We start from the raw sequence: 18923 nt of genomic DNA, 5'->3' as shown, positions 1-18923 counted from the left end.
GATCGTTTAGATTTGTTTTTTCAATTCTATCGTTTAATTTGGTTATACGATTGTTTAATTATTGAGTTACACAATCGTTTAGATTTGACTACACGATCGTTTAGATTTGGCTACCCCAAATCTAAACCATTTTTTTTCAATCGTTTAGATTTTTCTATACGATCGTTTAGATTTGACTATACAATCGTTCCAAATCTAAACGATTATTTTTTCAAAATTTGGTATACGATCGTTTAGATTTGGCTACACAATCTACCCCAAATCTAAACGATTTTTTTCGATATTCTTTATACACAATTGTTTAGTTTCGGTAACCTTAATTTAAATGTCTAACCAATTTTTTCAAGATTCTTTATACACCATTCTTTAGATTTGGTTACCTAATCTAAACGTAAAAAATGAAAAGAAGAAAGACGATACGATGCATGCAATGAATAAAAAAAAAAAAGAAAAAAGAAGAAAGAGGAAGAAAGACATGCACACACCTAAAAAAGAGAGAAAAACAAGAAAGACGATAGAAAGAAATAGATTTCGTTACCCAAATCTAATAACAAAAAAAAAAAAAAAAAAAAAAAAGAAAGAAAGATGGAAGAAATCATAGGTAAAAAAGAAGAGTATAAAGGAAGACGATAAAAAAATCGCAGAGAGAATAAAAATATGGAATGACAAACCTAAAATATTTAAAAAATAGCTAACTTTATGGGCTTTGTTACACGGGCCATAAATATTAAAGTAGTTTGTTATATTTAGGAATGTTTCCCTTTAACAAATCAAATATTACTAAAATTAAAAACTCAAGCTGGAAAAAATGAGTTGGAAAAAATATGTGGATTGAGAAACAAAAGAAGAGAAAATAACATTAAAAATAATTCAAAATATTTTTTTAGGAATTTTTTTATAAATATAACAAACTGGAAAAGTATTTACAACCTGTGTAACAAAACCCATGAAATTAGCGATTTTAAAAATATTCCAGGTTTGTCGTTTTCTTTTATCGTCTTTCTCCTCTTCATTTGCGATTTTTTTTTGTTTCTTTTCATCGTATTTCTTCTTTTCCTCTTCTTTTATTTTTTGAAACTGTTATTTAGTTCAAGATCGTGTATCAAATATAAAAGGTATACTTTTTTTTCAAACTTTTATTTGGTTGTTCAAGTCTTGTACTAAATATAAATAACTTGAATAAAATGCCGTTTAGATTTGGGTAGTCAAATATAAACGATCGTGTAAAAAAATAGTCAAATCTAAATGGTCGTGTACAAAGAATCCTAAACAAATTGTTTACATTGCGGTAGCCAAATCTAAACGATCGGGTAAAAAAAATAAACGATTGACCAATCTAAAAGATTGTGTACCAAAAGAATCTTAAAAAAAAATTGTTTAGCAAAATCTAAACGATCGTGTCCCAAGTAATCTTAAAAAAATTAACGATGGTGTAAACAAATCTAAACGATCATGTACCAAATCTTGAGAAAAATTGTTTAGATTTGACTATCCAAATCTAAATGATCGTGTAACCAAATTTAATGACCATGTAACCAAATTTAAACGACCGTGTAACCAAATTAAACGATCATATACAAAAAATTGAAAATGAAATAGTTTATATTTGGCTATACAAATCTAAATGACCAAATCTAAACGATCATGTATGAAATAATAGTCAAATCTCAACGATCGTATACCAAATATATTACGTGCGTTGTTGACAAAACATTTTTGGTATTTTCCATAGTATATATGCCCGTGGGCTTTTTCCATCTTCAGAATAGTTTTATACAGTGTAAATATTTTGTCTTTTGTTATATTTTTGAAAAGACCAACTTTTTTAATAGAAGAACAGTAATTTTCAATTAAGTTTTTCTAAATAGAAATAATTTTAGTTATAAAGATACAAATAGAAAAGAGGTTTTTCCAAAAATATAACAAATAGACAAAATATTTACACTGTATAGAACAATTTTGAAAACAAAAAAGAGCCCATAGGTCCATAATGGGAAATACAAAAAATTCTCCAATAAACACACGATTAATTGGTCACATGCGCGCGTGTAATTCTTCTTCTAAACGATCATTATATGCGCTCGTGTAGGAAATGATACACACGATCGTGTAGGTAGTGTCAACACATTCGTGTAGTTTTCTTTTAACTATGGAAAACAATGTTTCAAATCTAAACGATCGTGTTGACTACGTAAAACGCTCGAGTTGACTACGGTACACAATTGTTTACATCATATCCACATGATTCTATAGTTCTTTTTAAACGATGGGAAAAAAACTTCAAATCTAAATGATCGTGATAACCATACTAAACCATCGTATTGACTAGCTAAGCGATCATTTAAATCATATACACACGATTGTGTATGAAAAAATGGCTTCAAATCTAAACGCTTGTGTTGATCATGCTAAACGATCATGTTGACTAGGTAAACGATAGTTTAGATCATATTAAACTGATATTTAAATGATCTTGATATTCTAGAAAAGGAGCGGGAAGAAAGAAGAGAAGATGAAGGAAACAAGAAAAAAAGATAAAAAATAAATAAAAATAGAAGAAAGAAAATATGCAAGAGGAGCAGAAGAAATCTGGAAAAGAAGATGAATAAATCGAAAAGAAGAAGAAAGAGAAGTGATGAATCGTCTGCAATATAAAGAGTAAATCTAAAATTTATGAAAATATTTACGGATTTCTTGAATTTTTTCATTTTATTACATAGAAGAGAGAAAGAAAAAGAAAAGCAAAAAAAAAAGGAAAGAGAGCCTAAACAACACATGAACAAAAATAAAAGAAATAAAAAAGAGGAAAGAGAAATCTCTCGTAGATGCTAGTTAAAATAAAATAAAATTAAATGGAAGAGACGCTGAAGCCAAAAAATATTAAAAAAATTAAAAAAAAAAAAAAACAACCACTTTTACCTAAATTTTTTCAAAATTACTATATTTTTTTAAACAACCCATAATTTTTTATACACTTATCAAATTGATATATCAGTGAGAGAAAAAACTATTATATATGTTTGTACGTGTGTTTTTGTGATAAAAATAAGAAAAGAAAACTAGAAAATGGAGACAGGTAAGATTTAAGAAAAAATAGGGTACAGATAAAATTATTTATTTTCACATGTTTTTTCATATGACAAAATTCATTTATATACATTGGTTGGCGGTATATTTTAAAATTTAGAATGTAGTTTGAGCATAAATAATTGAATTTATTAATCTGTTTTTGTTTTGCCCATTACATTGTGGTCTTAGAAAATAAAATATTTGTATATAAGAAATTGTTATAAATAGAAATTGTTATATATATGTATAGACTTACAAAATATTGTTAAAAACATAAATGCACTAAAAATGTTATGTGAAGTCCACGTTAAGTAAAGAGGTTATAAAGAAGGAAGTTATAAAAATAACTAAGAATAAGTTTTATGCATTTTAAGGAAGTGTGCGTTCTGGCTAGGCAAGGTGAGGAAGGGACGGTACACGTTTTGAGCTAGGAGAGGAAGAGCTAGGCGAGGAAAGAAAGTTGAGAAAGGATGATGATTCATTAATTCAGATTAGTAAACAAGTTACTTGTCGGGTTAAAGTTAAGCATGATTCGAGGAAATATTAAATCTACATGTGTAAGGCACTAAGTTAGGAGCTAGCGAGCTCAGACGGGTTTAAGAATGACTAATCAAGTTTATGATTAGTATAAATAGATCCTGTAAGTTCAAAGGAAGTTATAAGGAAGTTCTAAGTGTTAAAGCTCTGCCAAGAGAATATCGGGCGAGAAGAGGAGAACTTAAGTAAAGTTAGATGATAGGAAGAAATTAGGAGGAAACATTTGACTTTGTGAGTGACACTTTGAAAGAAAGAGCAAAGTTTTCTAAAGCTTTTGTTTCAAAGTCATGTAATGTTATGTATATTGTAATGCATGTTGTAATCTCGTTTATGATTTATATGAAAAGAATGACTGTTTGAAAGTATATCTACAAGTTCAAGTATGTGTTCTTGTATTGCTTGTATATGAGTAAACCATTAGCTTTATTCCTATTAAGAGTTAGCTGTTATGTGCATATAAGAGTCAAACCAACCATCGTTGAGTGGTCTGCATGACAAGAAGGTCTCTGGATGTGTTGAGAGGTTTGCATTTGAGTTGATTGTCCGAGCAATTGGAATTGAACGAAAGTCTTAAGGGATTCTGGTCGTGAAATGAGAATAATCATAGTAGTCTATGCGTGGAGAGAAGGTTCAATGTCCAGGTGAGAGGAATAAGTAGAGACTAATGTAATATTAAGGCGTTGAAAAATTTATTATGTAAAATGATTTGACGCTTGTACTTGTATCCAAAAAAGGTTTTCCTAAATTGTTACTTACTAAGCATTAGACTTACGTTTTAAGTTTCCTTTCTAGTAAGCGAAGTGAATAGCCTGTTGAGAGAAGGTGATCCATTGCATTAGCATTAAATGTTGTCGCAAAGCGTTGGAGTTTAAGTTTAGAAGTTTAGTTTTAGTTTCTATTTAAATATTGGCTTGTATTTGTATCAAGTTTGTTTAAGAAGAAATAAAATTGATAAGTTCTTCCAAGCTTAAAGGTGTTGCTCTTTCATATCCCAATACACATTATTATTAAGTAAAATTTTAAATTTAAAGAGTGGGCATTCTAGCGCTATCACTTAGAAGCGATGGAGCTGCCTAAGTCACGTCCACACTTGGAACGCGAGTGTCGCGTTCCGTGTGTAGGCTTGACCAGGCATCTATAATTAACCATATCTATGATTAGATGTCTTTAAATTTTCGATTATAATTAACCTTTTAAAAAAAGTAGGTGGGTTTAAAAAGTTATATTAATTACTATCAAGCTAAAATTGACTAATCAAACTAAATTAAAATTTTATACTTGTGATTAGGTTGGGGGTTGGTTCGAAAAGTTATATTAACTACTGTGAAACTAAATTGATTAACTAAAATAAATTAAATTTATATACTTATTTTGGGTAGGGGTTGATGTAAAATGTGAACAAAGAGAAAATAAAAGATAAGGAAAGAGAAAAAAATATGGTCTTATATTTCCATTAAATTTACAATTAAGTTCACAAATTTTAGTGGGTAACAATTTAGTCTATGACAATTCAATCCATAAACTTGAATAAGCAATTATTTAGTCCTTATATTATTCAATTTGAAACAATTAAGTTCCTCTGGTAAAAGAATCATGGAACTTAAGGAATCATTTGTTTCGTGATAATCTTAGATTACCAAATCATCGACAATTGAATAATTTTGTTTGAATTGTTGTAATTTACAAGGCAACACCTTATCTTTTAGGGTTTGTTTCGATTCCAAACTTAGAGGGAGTGGTCCACTCCATGTTTATGACCCGAACTATGGAAATCCTAGTTTCAAAGTTTCCATAATCCCTTCTTTTTCTCTTACTCCTTCCCTTACTCTTTGTCACTTCTCCTTTAACTCCTTCTCTTAATTCTTCTCACTCCTTCTGACCTACTCCAGTAATCCTTCCTCCTTCTCATAATCCTTCTCCTTTCTTCGAATCCTTCTCCCTTCTCATAAATTTTCTCTATTCCCATCCCTCTCTGAAGTTCATCCATCTTCGAATCCCATCTCTCGAATTAGAGGAAGAGGATGAGGAGTCGAAGGGATGGTGGGTGGTGGTCCGAAGCTTAGTGAGATTGTTTTCCTAGCGAGTACGACGACATGGTTTGAAGAAGAGAGAGGGGTGAAGAGTGGTCAGGAGTCCGGTGAGGAGAGACGGGGATCGAAGTGAAGGTTATGGCAATGGGAATTGAATGGATATGGAAGGAAGAGGGAGAGTGTGGTTGTTATGGTGTCCATTAGCCCATGTATAGGAAAAGAATTAGAAGCTTTGTGTTTCCACATCTAAAATGGCAGAATACAATACAATAAAGTATTGATGGTAGTTAAAATTCTATGCTTCGATTGGCCGCCTCTTCTTCCATCGTCATTGAAGCTCACTTTCAGCCTGCAAGCTATTGCTCACTTTCGCCAGTTTTTTTTTTCGATTTTCTTTTGTGGCTCAATATAATTTTGTTAGTTTGTTTTTGTTTAAGAGCATTGTTAGTTTCTACTAAGCTACAAAATGTGGAATTTCCATTTTATTTTTATTTTGACGGTAGATACACACTACTACACAAATTGGCTTACTTGACGTTAATACAGTGTCAAGTAAACCTTTACTTGATGTTTTTCAAAACATCAAGTAATCGACTGTCAAGTATAGTCAGATTACTTGACACTAAAAAACTGTTAAGTATACATTTACTTGACACTGTATTAATGTCAAATAATCCATCGCACTTGACGCTTTTTATGTGTCAAGTAAGGTCGTATATGTGACGCCTTTTACGTGTCAAGTAAAATGTTATATTTGACGCTTTTTGCACATCAAGTAAGATCGTATACTTGACGTTATTTACACATCAAGTAAGATAGTATACTTGACACTATTTACACGTCAAGTAAAATTGTATAGTTGACACTATTTATCCGTCAACTAAAATAGTACATTTGATTCAAGTAGGATAGTATACTTGACATGTATTTAGCGTATGTAGACAGTTGATTAATATATTAAATATACAAATTTCCATTTTTTGTTTCTTGCATTAGGTACATTCGTTTCAATAAAACATATCCATCAACAAAATAAACTTTTCAACTAGTAGTTACACAATGAAAAATTGACAAATAATTTAGTACAATAAATAAACCAACAATAATTTTATTCTTCTCAGCAATGTCATCAACAATTACACAACTCCAATCCAAATATAGCCAACTAAAATTTCCTATCTGTGGCCTATTCTAAAATCAACAATAACAATAGTATCTTATATAACTAAAACATGTGTCGTATACCAAAATTAAACTCTATCTCCTTACATCTATTGCCTCATGTATATAAGCATAATGGCTATGAACAAAACATTTACGTCTGTGAGATTTGCATCGCCGTCAATCTGTCATGGAGAGAATCACATCACTATCGAACTACCGTGGAGAGTTACATGGTCGTCGAACTATCGTGGAAATTCCATCGAACTATCGTAGAGAGTAATGGGTTGTGTGATGATGAGGATCGTCGACGTCTGTGATGATGAGAATGTACCGCGTTGATCGACGTAGATAGAGAGCAGTGTGGAGAGGTGACAGATGTGGAGATGTTGGAGGCGTGAGTGAGGGTTTTTGGAAGAGAAGGGGGAGATGAAAATGTTGGAGGTAAAGTTTTAATAAAATAATTTTTAATAAGCTTACTTTATTAAGTTTATTTTCGTTAGTTTATTTAATGAAAGTAATACTTTCTACTTTTATATTTTTATATGTTTTATACTTGACATTTCCAAAACATTTTTAAATAAAAATGTTAACTATACTTGACGTGATTTCTACGTCAAGTAAATGTTAACTATACTTGATGCGAAAAAACGTCAAGTAAACTTTGCACTATACTTGACGCCAAAAAACCGTTAAGTAAAATCTGCACTATACTTGATGCTAAAAAACCGTCAAGTAAAATCTCTACTATACTTGATGTGTAAAAAAACGTCAAGTAAAAACTAACGTAAAATAATTTGAAAACTTTGTTTTCCTCAAACTATAGTTGATGCGTTTTTCGCGTCAAGTAAATATCCGCTATACTTGACACGAATAAAATGCCGTGTAAACTCTCTCTTATACTTGACGCGAAAAAAACGTCAAGTAAAAGCTAACGTAAAATAACTCGAAAATTTTAGTGAAAACTCTGCTTTTTTTAGACTATACTTAACGTTTTTCCTTTAAAATGATCAATACTTGATGTTTTTCTAATAAAAGCGTCAAGTATGAAAAAGTAACTAGTGTCAAGAAAAATAGATTTTGTTGTAGTGACTTTAGAAAATTTAATTTATTAACTTCGAGTTCAATTAGATGGTATATGGCAAGATGTTAGATTCCTAATAGCACAATCGTTATACTAAATAAAAGTTAAATGATATACATGCTCGTGTCACTTAGATATGTTCATTCAACAGGGATTTTAACTTTTCACCTCTTTTTCGAGCTCATATGCTTCGATCAATTTCATTATATTTGAATTGAGCATTACTAATTTCTTCAATTTTGGAAAGGATTGCTTTTCATATTTAGCATCTATCACTGTTCACATATTCATCTTCCACTTAAAAGAAGAAATAAACAGTGATTGAAATTACGTAAGCCTTGAGTTTTTAAGGCTACAACTTAAAGTTGTAAGAGTTTTTTAGTACAACAATACTTTTAGAGACGAAGCGTATGTCAATTCCACTAAGCGAATTTCAATTTGATAAGTTACAAGAGTTATTACCATCGTACTTTAGAGTTCCGATATTGATACTATTAAAATCTCAAGAACGAAGGTTCTATCACACTCCATGATGCAATACAAGACTTAAATATATACATACAAAAAGAATGAGAATCTACAATCAATTACAGGAAGCTCAATGATGGCTTGGTCCTATACAATTACCTGGGATAGTGTAGGGGGAGAAAACATTGAAACGTGAGTTAAAACTCAGTGAGAGGCAAGTTTTTAAAAGTAAAAAAATTCATACAACATGCTCTCAAGAATATTTAAATATGGTATCGATAATGAAATAATAACTAAAATGTTATAATTACATGTTACTATAAATCATAAGTATTTACCAGCAAACCTGTACCATATGAGGGTCTACTGATAACTTTTATGTAAAATAATGAAGCCTTATTGCATAATAATGGAATAAAACGTGGAAAAGTAGAAGAATTGATTAACTTGTGTGTCGCAGACTGCAAAAGAACTTTATCCATGTTTTATCGCATTTCACTTGTTTTATTGTAGGATTTTAGGCAAAAAGAAGTATAGCCTGACGATAGAACGTCAGGCGAGGAGACACATGCAACTAGGCAGGTGACGATCACAACAAGCTAGACGATCTGAAGCACTAGTAGATAAATTTGGTTGGTGCGAATGTCAAAACATGACAAAAAGACGTTTGCACGATGCCGTTACAACTTTATTAGACAAATTAATTAGGTGTGGATGTTTTGTCACATCACTCTTATTGCCTATAAAAAGTGGCTTTTACTTTAGAAACAAGCGTGTGAAATTGGATCATAGAGAGCAAGCTCATTTTACCTTCATCCTTTTTGTATTTGAGTTATAGGTGATAGCTTAGAACAAAAGAGAGAGAGAGTTTCCCCATTACCATTTTCCCTCATCACAACAGGCAAAAATTAGAGCCAAGGAATATGTGAAACCATATTTTGAGGTTCGATTCATTTCTATGTATTCCATTTTGTGTTTATTATGTATTCAGTTGTAATATTTAGTCTATGGCCGAGAGGCCTAAAGTTCTGCTTATAATATTAATGCATTTCTTCTACCACCATCAATAACACATAGTAATGTGTTATTGATATTAGAGAATCCGGATGTATGTTTTGTAAGTTATGCTTAGCTAAACGTGAGCATCAAAGCTTTGGTGTATTCGAAAGAAAAAAACAATTGCATTGGTAATAATCACCTAACAAGTGAAAATCCATATTTAACTAAGTGGATGTGGAAGAGATTGTAGTGATACAATCTCATCACCAAATAAGTACTTTGCATAAGTTGCAGAAATGTTAATTTATACAGCAACAACACCGAAATGATGCTTGCCTTAAATTAGGATAAATTATTGCTCGTAACGTGTACAAACTGATTGGATACAAATCATAGCTTAACTTCAAGTATTTGGATCCCGAGAGGTGAGCAAGTATGGCGAAGGCACCGAGAGGACACTTACCTTAATTCTGAAGTTAATAGATGCTTGTATTGCCTTGAAATATTAGTGCACACTAGATTGTGATTAAGTAATTAAATATTGTTTCACGTCATGCCTGCTGCATGAGTTCATATTCCATTACACTTCATCACCATGTTCATCTTCTACCCCCAATTGCACCTTAGTGTATTTAGTTAGGATAAATATACTGTGCATAACTACATTTTATAGAGTATACTGCATAGGATTAGCTTTGCGATAGGTTCAACTAAGAACACCAATTCCCTGAGTTCAACGTTGGACTTACCAGAAAACCTCTTTTCGCTTACACTTGGACGACCCAGAGGAAAACTTGTACTACATGCATATCATTAGGAAAAATCAGGAATGTATAAATAGCAAATGAATCTTTTATCACAACACCCTTTCCTAGTTGCCCATTAAATCTCTCACTTAAAGCCTAACATAACGTATCCATGAATGAATGTTGTACGAACAAGCATCTACCATACCAGATCACCTAAATATATGGTCAAGAAAAGCTGGCACATGATCAAGGAATTATACGACCAAACTAAGCTCACGCACATTTAGTACCTACCACAATAGCAACCTTCATCCAACCAACCATAGTAGAATACTAAATACAATGCTAAGAATAGTCCACACGTGATCCATATCCATAAGAAAACACGCGGCCAAACTAAGCTCACACATATTTAAGTACCTGTTACAGTAGCAACCTTCGTCCAACTAACCATGGTAGAATACTAAATACATGGTCGAGAAATAGCTCATGCGTGATCCATATCCATAAGGAAACACGCAGCCAGACTGAGCTCAAGCATATTTAATACCTACCACAATAGCAAAACCTCCATATCCACTCTTGTATGTGCACATAAAGCAACCCACCATGGATTAAGCTAAGCTCAAAGCCAAATCACAATCCTTCATCCATGTCCTCACCTAGGCTCAAGTTCTCAGATCTCTGGTTAAGATTTCTTTTAACCTCGAAATCCTCTGACAACCATAAGTGAGCCTACAGAAACAAATTCCCGTAGCCTTTAGAGAAATCACCAACATTATTTCATAAACATCACATGTTTAAAGTTGAAAGCCAAAAATGGTTAGAAACACATTTTCAATCCTTAGCCATCAACACATACTTTTAGAACCCCTTGAAGTCTAATAATAAATCAATGAGTATTTTAGAAACTAATTGTCATCTAAGACTTGCCTAATAAGTTTGGGTTCAACCACATTTTTTTAATATAAGAATTCTTGTAAACTGAAACTCATATTTGAAAAACATTTCTAACACATAGTTCACGAAACATTCATACTAGAAATTTTCACAATCATGGTGTACTATAATAACGTATATAGATTTATAATGAAAATACTTGAAAATAAGCCACTCACTATCAATGACTCGATCCGCCGGGATTATACGCTTTTCCTACTTAAATTTCATTTGAAAAAAATGATTAAGGTCTCTTAGTTATCTTTGTCACACCCCGGTCCGCACATATCCATGCTTAGTATGTGAGACACGGCATGACTTGAGCATTCTTGATGAATTTAAACACCAAAGACACTCAGTCTTGAGTTTCTTAAGCTTTGCTTAATCGCCCCATGACTTTACAACATAGAGAAAATACTTAACTAAAGCCTTATTAAACTTTGTTAAGCGTTTTACAATAACTTTACAACAAATACATAAACCCAACTCTTAAAACTTAAAAAAAAAATGCCTTGACCTTCTCGCCTAGTAAGCCCTATAAACTTCTCTTATTGCCTTAATACCTGATTCCTGGAAAATGAGATTTAAAAACGTAAGTCTAGAAGACTCAGTGAGGTTTTAAGAAATCCTTTTCACAAAATATTCTTTGTAAATTTGATTTCCTCACATAAAACAGAAATACATTAGTTCATATAAACATATCATTTTGCGTAAGTGCTCCATCTCGCATAAACACACATTAGTTACCAAGCATTCCTTTGGCCAAGGATCCTGAATCATTCTCTACGCTAAGTCTCATTACGTTGTGTTTAGACTACTTTAATAACAACATTCGAGAATTTACAGATGCATCCTTGTTGCTTAGGCTACTAAGCTTAATATGTTCCATTCTACGTATTAGCTAACTTCTTATCACCATGTAGACCCTTCATGGTTTCCTTCACTCATTATGTGCATATAATAGTTAGCTTATTGAAAGTAAGTAACTAATGGTTTAAACACCATTTCATAATCATTGGAACACAAAATATGCTTTAAACATTAAACAAACTTTACTTAGAAACCTCTTTAGAAACATTTGTATTGAAATCATCACTTCAAATCATCATATAGTTATAAGAATGCTTAAAATTATTCAAATACTTTAAAGAGAACACTCACTGAATTTAGCCTTAAACCCGAATTGCTTCCACTTTTCTTTTCTCACGTAGGCCCTTTGGAAACACTTAAGCTCCTTAGATTTAAGTAGGATAAACTATTCTGGCTTCAACCCCTATTTATTTTATTCTCTAAGCAAACATAGTCATCCTTAAACCCTTGTTCACTTGTCAATTCTCACTCTTATTAGTGCACGTGTAAGGTTAAGGTTTAGCTTAATCATGCTTAACTTAATCTTTACACATGACCTATTAAGTAAACTTAGGCTTAACTTAATCTTTACACATGGCCTATTAAATAAACTTAGGAAATTTCTGAGAAGTTTCCTTACTTCTTCTTGCCTAGACTTTCTTCTCGCATGATACCTTAATCCATAGTAGCACTTAGTCTATAAAGGCTTGCCGCTTAACCTATCTCACGAACTACTTTAAACATCAATTACTTTTCACACAAAACTTGATTCAAAATGCCTTCTTTTGTTCAAACCGCCTAATCCAAAATACTTAGCCAAATTGTAACCTCTTAGTTCTTAATTTAGGTGTGGGTCTTACATTCTTCACATGTCAAGATGTGACCACTAGCTCTAAAGCACTTCATTATGACAACTCAAGCTATTTATGGTTCAATGACTCAAATTCCCACTTCTCTTATTAAACTTATATCATTTCCCACATGCTTTAATTTAGGCTAGAATTCTAGTTTTGGACCCTTAAATTCAAACTTAAACTCTTAACACCTTAAGCATCCAAACTTAATACAAACTTAATGGGTTTGTATAGTAATATCTTCTTATTTGTAATATAAACAATTTAAGAGATTTAGATCAATTAATAAATCTAATGTCAAGCTAACGAGTCAATAACTTAAGAGCTTACCCATACTTGTCCTTAACGATCATAAGTGCAGTGAAGAATGCTTCATAAAAGTTGGACAGTGGGTAAAATCTCCCAAGACTCTAAACCTAAAAAAAAAAAAAAAAAGTGAAGAATGGATATTGTGAATATCAAGTTGAAACTCAATGGGCATTTGAAACTATTTAAGAAAAACCCATAAACTCACTTGAAAGCGCCAAATCTGTCCATAAAAATATATTCGACAAGCTAGCAATGGCACTACGTGTAACGCCCAACAATTCGATATTTCTTTTTGGTTTTGTCCATTGTCATTGATATTAAGTGTGGTTATGGAAATTTTAGATTTATTGGAAGAACCTTACCATTTTGATTTTCTTGAGTAATTAAGGTTGGGAATCCTTATTTGTTTAGGATAATAAGTATCATTTTTTTTATTTTATTATTTTTATTTTATTGGAAATAATTGGGAAGCCCTTATTAAACTAAGGGTGGTTTTTTTTTAATTATTGAAGCTAGGGGTGAAATAATCTAATTAAGGGATTAGCAAATTAATTAATTGCCTTGGAAAGGGTCAAGGGTGGTTTAATTGAAGAGAGAGAAAAGAGGGTTTATGGATTTCTTTTATTATTTTAAAATTCTTTTAAAAATGAGGCATTGGGAGACGTGAGACTCCTCATCTCCCCAAAGAAGAAAAAAAAAACCCTAGCCGCCGCCACTCTCCGCGCCACTCTCCGCGCCGCCGCCGCACGCCGCCGCCAGCTTCAAACACAAACCTCGGAGGCGGCCGTAGTAGAGCCGAACCACCCTCCCAGCCGCGCCGCGTCTGCAAGCCGAAGCCGGAGCTCGTCGAGACAGCCGAAGCCAATCAGCCGCGCGTCTGCAAGTCGAAACCGAGCCGTCGTCGAGCTTCCAGCCGCGTCGGAAGAGTCGATCAAGCCGATCCGCGCAGCCGAGCGCCGTGTCTGCAGCCGAACTCGCCGCGTCGCGTCGATCTGAGGAAGAGCAGCCAGCCACGCCGCGCCGCGTAGATCCGACGCAGCGCAGCCAGAAAGTTCGTCAGCCGTCGCGCCGTCGCGTCGACTGAAGCCCAGCCGCCAAGCCGAGCGTGCCTCCAGCCGTCGAACCCGAACCCGGAGCCGCTCCACACCCGGGCGCCCGAACCCGAAGCCGAATCCGCGTGTGAGCCGCGCCCGCGTGTGAAGCCGCGCCGCGCGCTTCCGCGTAGCCGAGCCGCGTCTCCCTCCCGTTGCAAGCCGAGCCGCACGCGTAGATCCCTATGCCGAGCCGAGCCGCGCCTGCGCCAAGCCGAGCCGGTCCCTGTCCTCTTCCAGCCGAGCCGCCAAGCCAAATTTGGCTCCTTCCACCTAATTTTTGGTAATTAAATCAATTATTTTGGCATTATCCAGCAAGATTCAATATTTTGGGCACTAGATAATTTAATTTGGAATTAAATTAGATCATTTTTCCTTAAGGGACGTCTAGGACCAAGTGACTGCTGCAGCGGGGGATTTCTTCAGTAGGGGCTTGAGCAGTGCAATCTCCTTCTAGGGTAAGTCATTTCAAATGAGTCTTGAACCGTTAGTCTTTGGTGACCTAATTACGAATCTTGGCATATTAAACAGTTAGGACCTCGTCGCTTGGAAAGCGTACTGCCTCACGGTTAGGACTCGACAAGTAAATCTCCAGGTAAGAGATTCTACTACTAGCTTCATGTTTAGCAGTATGAGACGACGTATACTCCAATTTTGCATGTTAAGGATTAGACCGTACGAAGCCTGAAATAAATGTTAGTATGATGCGAATGGCGATATGGTTATACCATAGCCTGTTACGTGTGGCGAGAGCTATTATGACTATACGACGAATGTCGAGACGGAGAGTGTAGAGATGATTTATGTGATATGTTATGTGCTGATGCCATGTGTATGTATACTGCGATGAGGGTACCTGTTAGCTTAATCTGTTAGAGTCGTACCTGCATGGGTGTCCTTCGGGATCACCACCTATTGAGGACTGTGGGGTCCGACGGGACACCAGTCTAGCATGGATATAGATATGACTCGAGTGACTCGACGGGGTCCTCGCCTCCCGACTGTCCTAGGTGTCCCCCGGGACACCGAAGACCAGAGTTACGCTCCTACGGGAGCGCATGTTGCACGTGTTCGGGAACGTGCCAGAGATTGGGTACCAGTTACAGGACTCTGACAAGAAGTTAACAGGCGCCTAGTGGGACTAGTAGTGGGTCCCTTACTGAGTATTTTTATACTCATTCTCTTCATTTTATGTTTTCAGGTAGAGGACGAGGCAAGGGCAAGGGCGAGCTGGCGAGCGACCCGAAGTGAGACCCTGGAGGGCCATAGGGACTACCGCTTCCGCTTATCCTTATTTCAGATTTTCGTATTTGAGTTTGAGTACTTTTCATTTCTCATCATCTTTATTGTAGATAGGGCCCGAGTAGGACTTTAGAACGCATTACACCTTTTGCATAACTACCTTGTTTAAATTTTCATAAATAAAATTTCTTAAATCTTATGCGTTTTTAATAAATTTTATGACTTAAACCACTTGTTCTATATTTAGTAATGACTTCGATTCAGTATAAGGAGTTGGGTCGTTACAGTTGGTATCAGAGCACAGTGTTTTAGGTTCTGTAGACTGACCTACGATGTAAGTCATTGTTTTGTTTTGGTTTTACTTTACCCTATGGCTATACGGTCCTTCGGCACTCGTCAGGTATGTCTAAAGCCTTGCTAATGTTAAGATTGCCATTTTGCCTGAATAGTCTAGACTTAGAGATAGGGTGTTAAGTTCTTGTGGTGAAAAGTTTTGTTGGTGAATTCTAGGGAGAATGCCGCCACGTAGAGGTGCAGGCCGAGGAGGTGGTAGGGGAGGCAGAGGAGCCGGTCGTGGCCAGCCGGAGGCGCCACCTGCTGCACCGGCAGTCGACCCTAACGCACCGGTCACCCAGGCGGATCTCGCCGCGATGGAGCAGCGTTATCAGGACATGCTGCAAGCTGCTTTGGCGCCTTTCCTTGCCGCCCAGCAGAACCAGGCCGCCCCTGTTCAGGCCCAGGCCGTCGCTCCTCCAGCCCCTGAGGAAGCTCAACCAGTACCAGTTCAACTGTCGGCCGAGGCGAAACACTTACGGGACTTTAGGAAGTATAATCCTAAGACCTTTGACGGATCCATGGACAACCCCACAAAGGCCCAAATGTGGTTGACGTCCATAGAGACTATTTTCCGGTACATGAAGTGCCCAGAAGACCAGAAGGTGCAGTGTGCAGTCTTTTTCTTGGAGGACAGGGGCACCGCCTGGTGGGAGACCGCTGAGAGAATGCTGGGGGGCAATGTCAGCAAGATAACTTGGGAGCAGTTCAAGGAGAACTTCTATGCTAAGTTCTTCTCTGCCAATGTGAAGCACGCCAAGCTGCAAGAGTTCCTAAACTTGGAGTAAGGCGACATGACGTTGGAGCAGTACGACGCCGAGATCGATATGCTGTCCCGCTTTGCTCCCGATATGGTGAGGGATGAGGCTGCCAGGACGGAGAAATTCGTTAGAGGACTCAGGCTAGACCTTCAGGGCATTCTCAGAGCTCTCCGCCCAGCCACGCATGCTGATGCACTACGTATAGCACTGGATTTGAGCCTGCCTGAGAGAGCCGATTCGTCTAAGGCTGCCGGCAGAGGGTCAGCCTTGGGGCAGAAGAGGAAGGTGGAGACGCAGCCTGACGTAGTACCGCAGCGAACACTGAGGTCAGGAGGTGTCTTTCAGAGGCACCGACGGGAGCTTGCAGCAGCCGGGAGGACTTTGAGAGAGCTACCCGCTTGTACTACCTGCGGGAGAGTCCAGGGAGGTCGTTGCTTAGCTGGAAGTGGAGTCTGCTTCAGATGTAGACAGCCGGGGCACACTGCTGATGTGTGTCCTCGGAAACCCTTTGAGACGACACCGCCCCAGCCTTCGGCGTCTCAGCAGGGGAGAGTTTACGCCACTACCCGGCAGGAGGCCGAGCGAGCTGGCACAGTGGTGACAGGTACGCTCCCAATTTTGGGGCATTATGCTTTTGTGCTATTTGACTCTGGGTCCTCCCACTCGTTTATATCCTCCGTTTTCGTTCAGCATGTGGGTTTGGAGGTAGAACCCTTGGGTAGTGTTTTGTCGGTTTCTACTCTATCTGGGGAGGTCCTGTTGTCCAAAGAACAAATAAAGGCATGTCGGGTAGAGATAGCGAATCGTATGTTAGACGTGACCTTGCTAGTGTTAGACATGCAGGATTTTGATGTGATACTAGGCATGGATTGGCTGTCAGCCAACCATGCAAATATAGACTGTTTTGGCAAGGAAGTTGTCTTTAACCCTCCCTCCGGGGCTAGTTTCAAATTCAGGGGGGCAGGCATGGTATGTATACCCAAGGTCATCTCGGCCATGAAGGCTAGTAAACTACTCAGCCAGGGTACTTGGGGTATCTTGGCAAGCGTAGTGGATATTAGAGAGCCAGAAGTTTCCCTATCTTCTGAGGGAGTACCCCGACGTTTTCCCAGACGAACTCCCAGGACTTTCGCCTCCCAGAGAGGTAGACTTCGCTATCGAGTTAGAGCCGGGCACTGCTCCTATCTCGAGGGCCCCTTATAGAATGGCTCCAGCCGAGCTAAAGGAGTTGAAGGTCCAGTTGCAGGAGTTGCTGGACAAAGGCTTCATCCGGCCCAGTGTGTCGCCATGGGGAGCCCCAGTATTGTTCGTGAAGAAGAAGGATGGGTCGATGCGCCTTTGTATTGACTACCGAGAGCTGAACAAGGTGACGGTCAAAAACCGCTACCCCTTGCCCAGGATTGATGACTGTTCGATCAGTTGCAGGGAGCCACTGTCTTTTCCAAGATCGACCTGCGATCAGGCTATCACCAGTTGAGGATTAGGGACGGTGACATTCCCAAGACGGCCTTTCGTTCGAGGTACGGACATTACGAGTTCATGGTGATGTCTTTCGGCTTGACTAACGCTCCTGCAGTGTTCATGGATTTGATGAACAGGGTGTTTAAGGACTTTCTAGACTCGTTCGTCATAGTCTTCATTGATGACATCCTGATTTACTCAAAAACTGAGGCTGAGCACGAGGAGCACTTACACCAGGTCTTGGAGACCCTTCGAGCCAACAAGTTGTATGCCAAGTTCTCCAAGTGTGAATTCTGGTTAAGGAAGGTGACGTTTCTTGGCCACGTGGTTTCCAGTGAGGGAGTTTCAGTAGATCCCGCAAAAATTGAAGCGATGACCAACTGGCCTCGACCGTCCACGGTTAGTGAAATTCGAAGTTTTCTGGGCTTCGCAGGTTACTACAGGAGGTTCGTGGAAGACTTCTCATGTATAGCCAGCCCGTTGACCCAGTTGACCAGGAAGGGAACCCCTTTTGTCTGGAGCCCAGCATGCGAGAGGAGCTTTCAGGAGCTCAAACAGAAGCTAGTGACTGCACCAGTCCTGACAGTGCCCGATGGTTCGGGAAACTTTGTGATCTATAGTGATGCCTCCAAGAAGGGACTGGGCTGTGTCCTGATGCAGCAAGGTAAGGTAGTTGCTTATGCCTCCCGCCAGTTGAAGATTCATGAGCAGAACTACCCTACCCACGACTTGGAGTTGGCAGCTGTAGTCTTTGCACTGAAGATATGGAGGCACTATCTGTACGGTGAGAAGATTCAGATTTACACCGACCATAAGAGCCTGAAGTACTTCTTCACTCAGAAGGAGTTGAACATGAGGCAGAGAAGGTGGCTCGAGTTGGTGAAAGACTACGACTGCGAGATCCTATACCACCCAGGTAAAGCAAATGTAGTGGCTGACGCGCTAAGTAGGAAGGTGGCACATTCAGCAGCGCTAATCACCAAGCAG

Source organism: Cucumis melo, chromosome 8 (assembly GCF_025177605.1).
Source record: "Cucumis melo cultivar AY chromosome 8, USDA_Cmelo_AY_1.0, whole genome shotgun sequence".
Classification (NCBI taxonomy): domain Eukaryota; kingdom Viridiplantae; phylum Streptophyta; class Magnoliopsida; order Cucurbitales; family Cucurbitaceae; genus Cucumis; species Cucumis melo.
Note: the sequence above shows the minus strand (reverse complement) of the source record.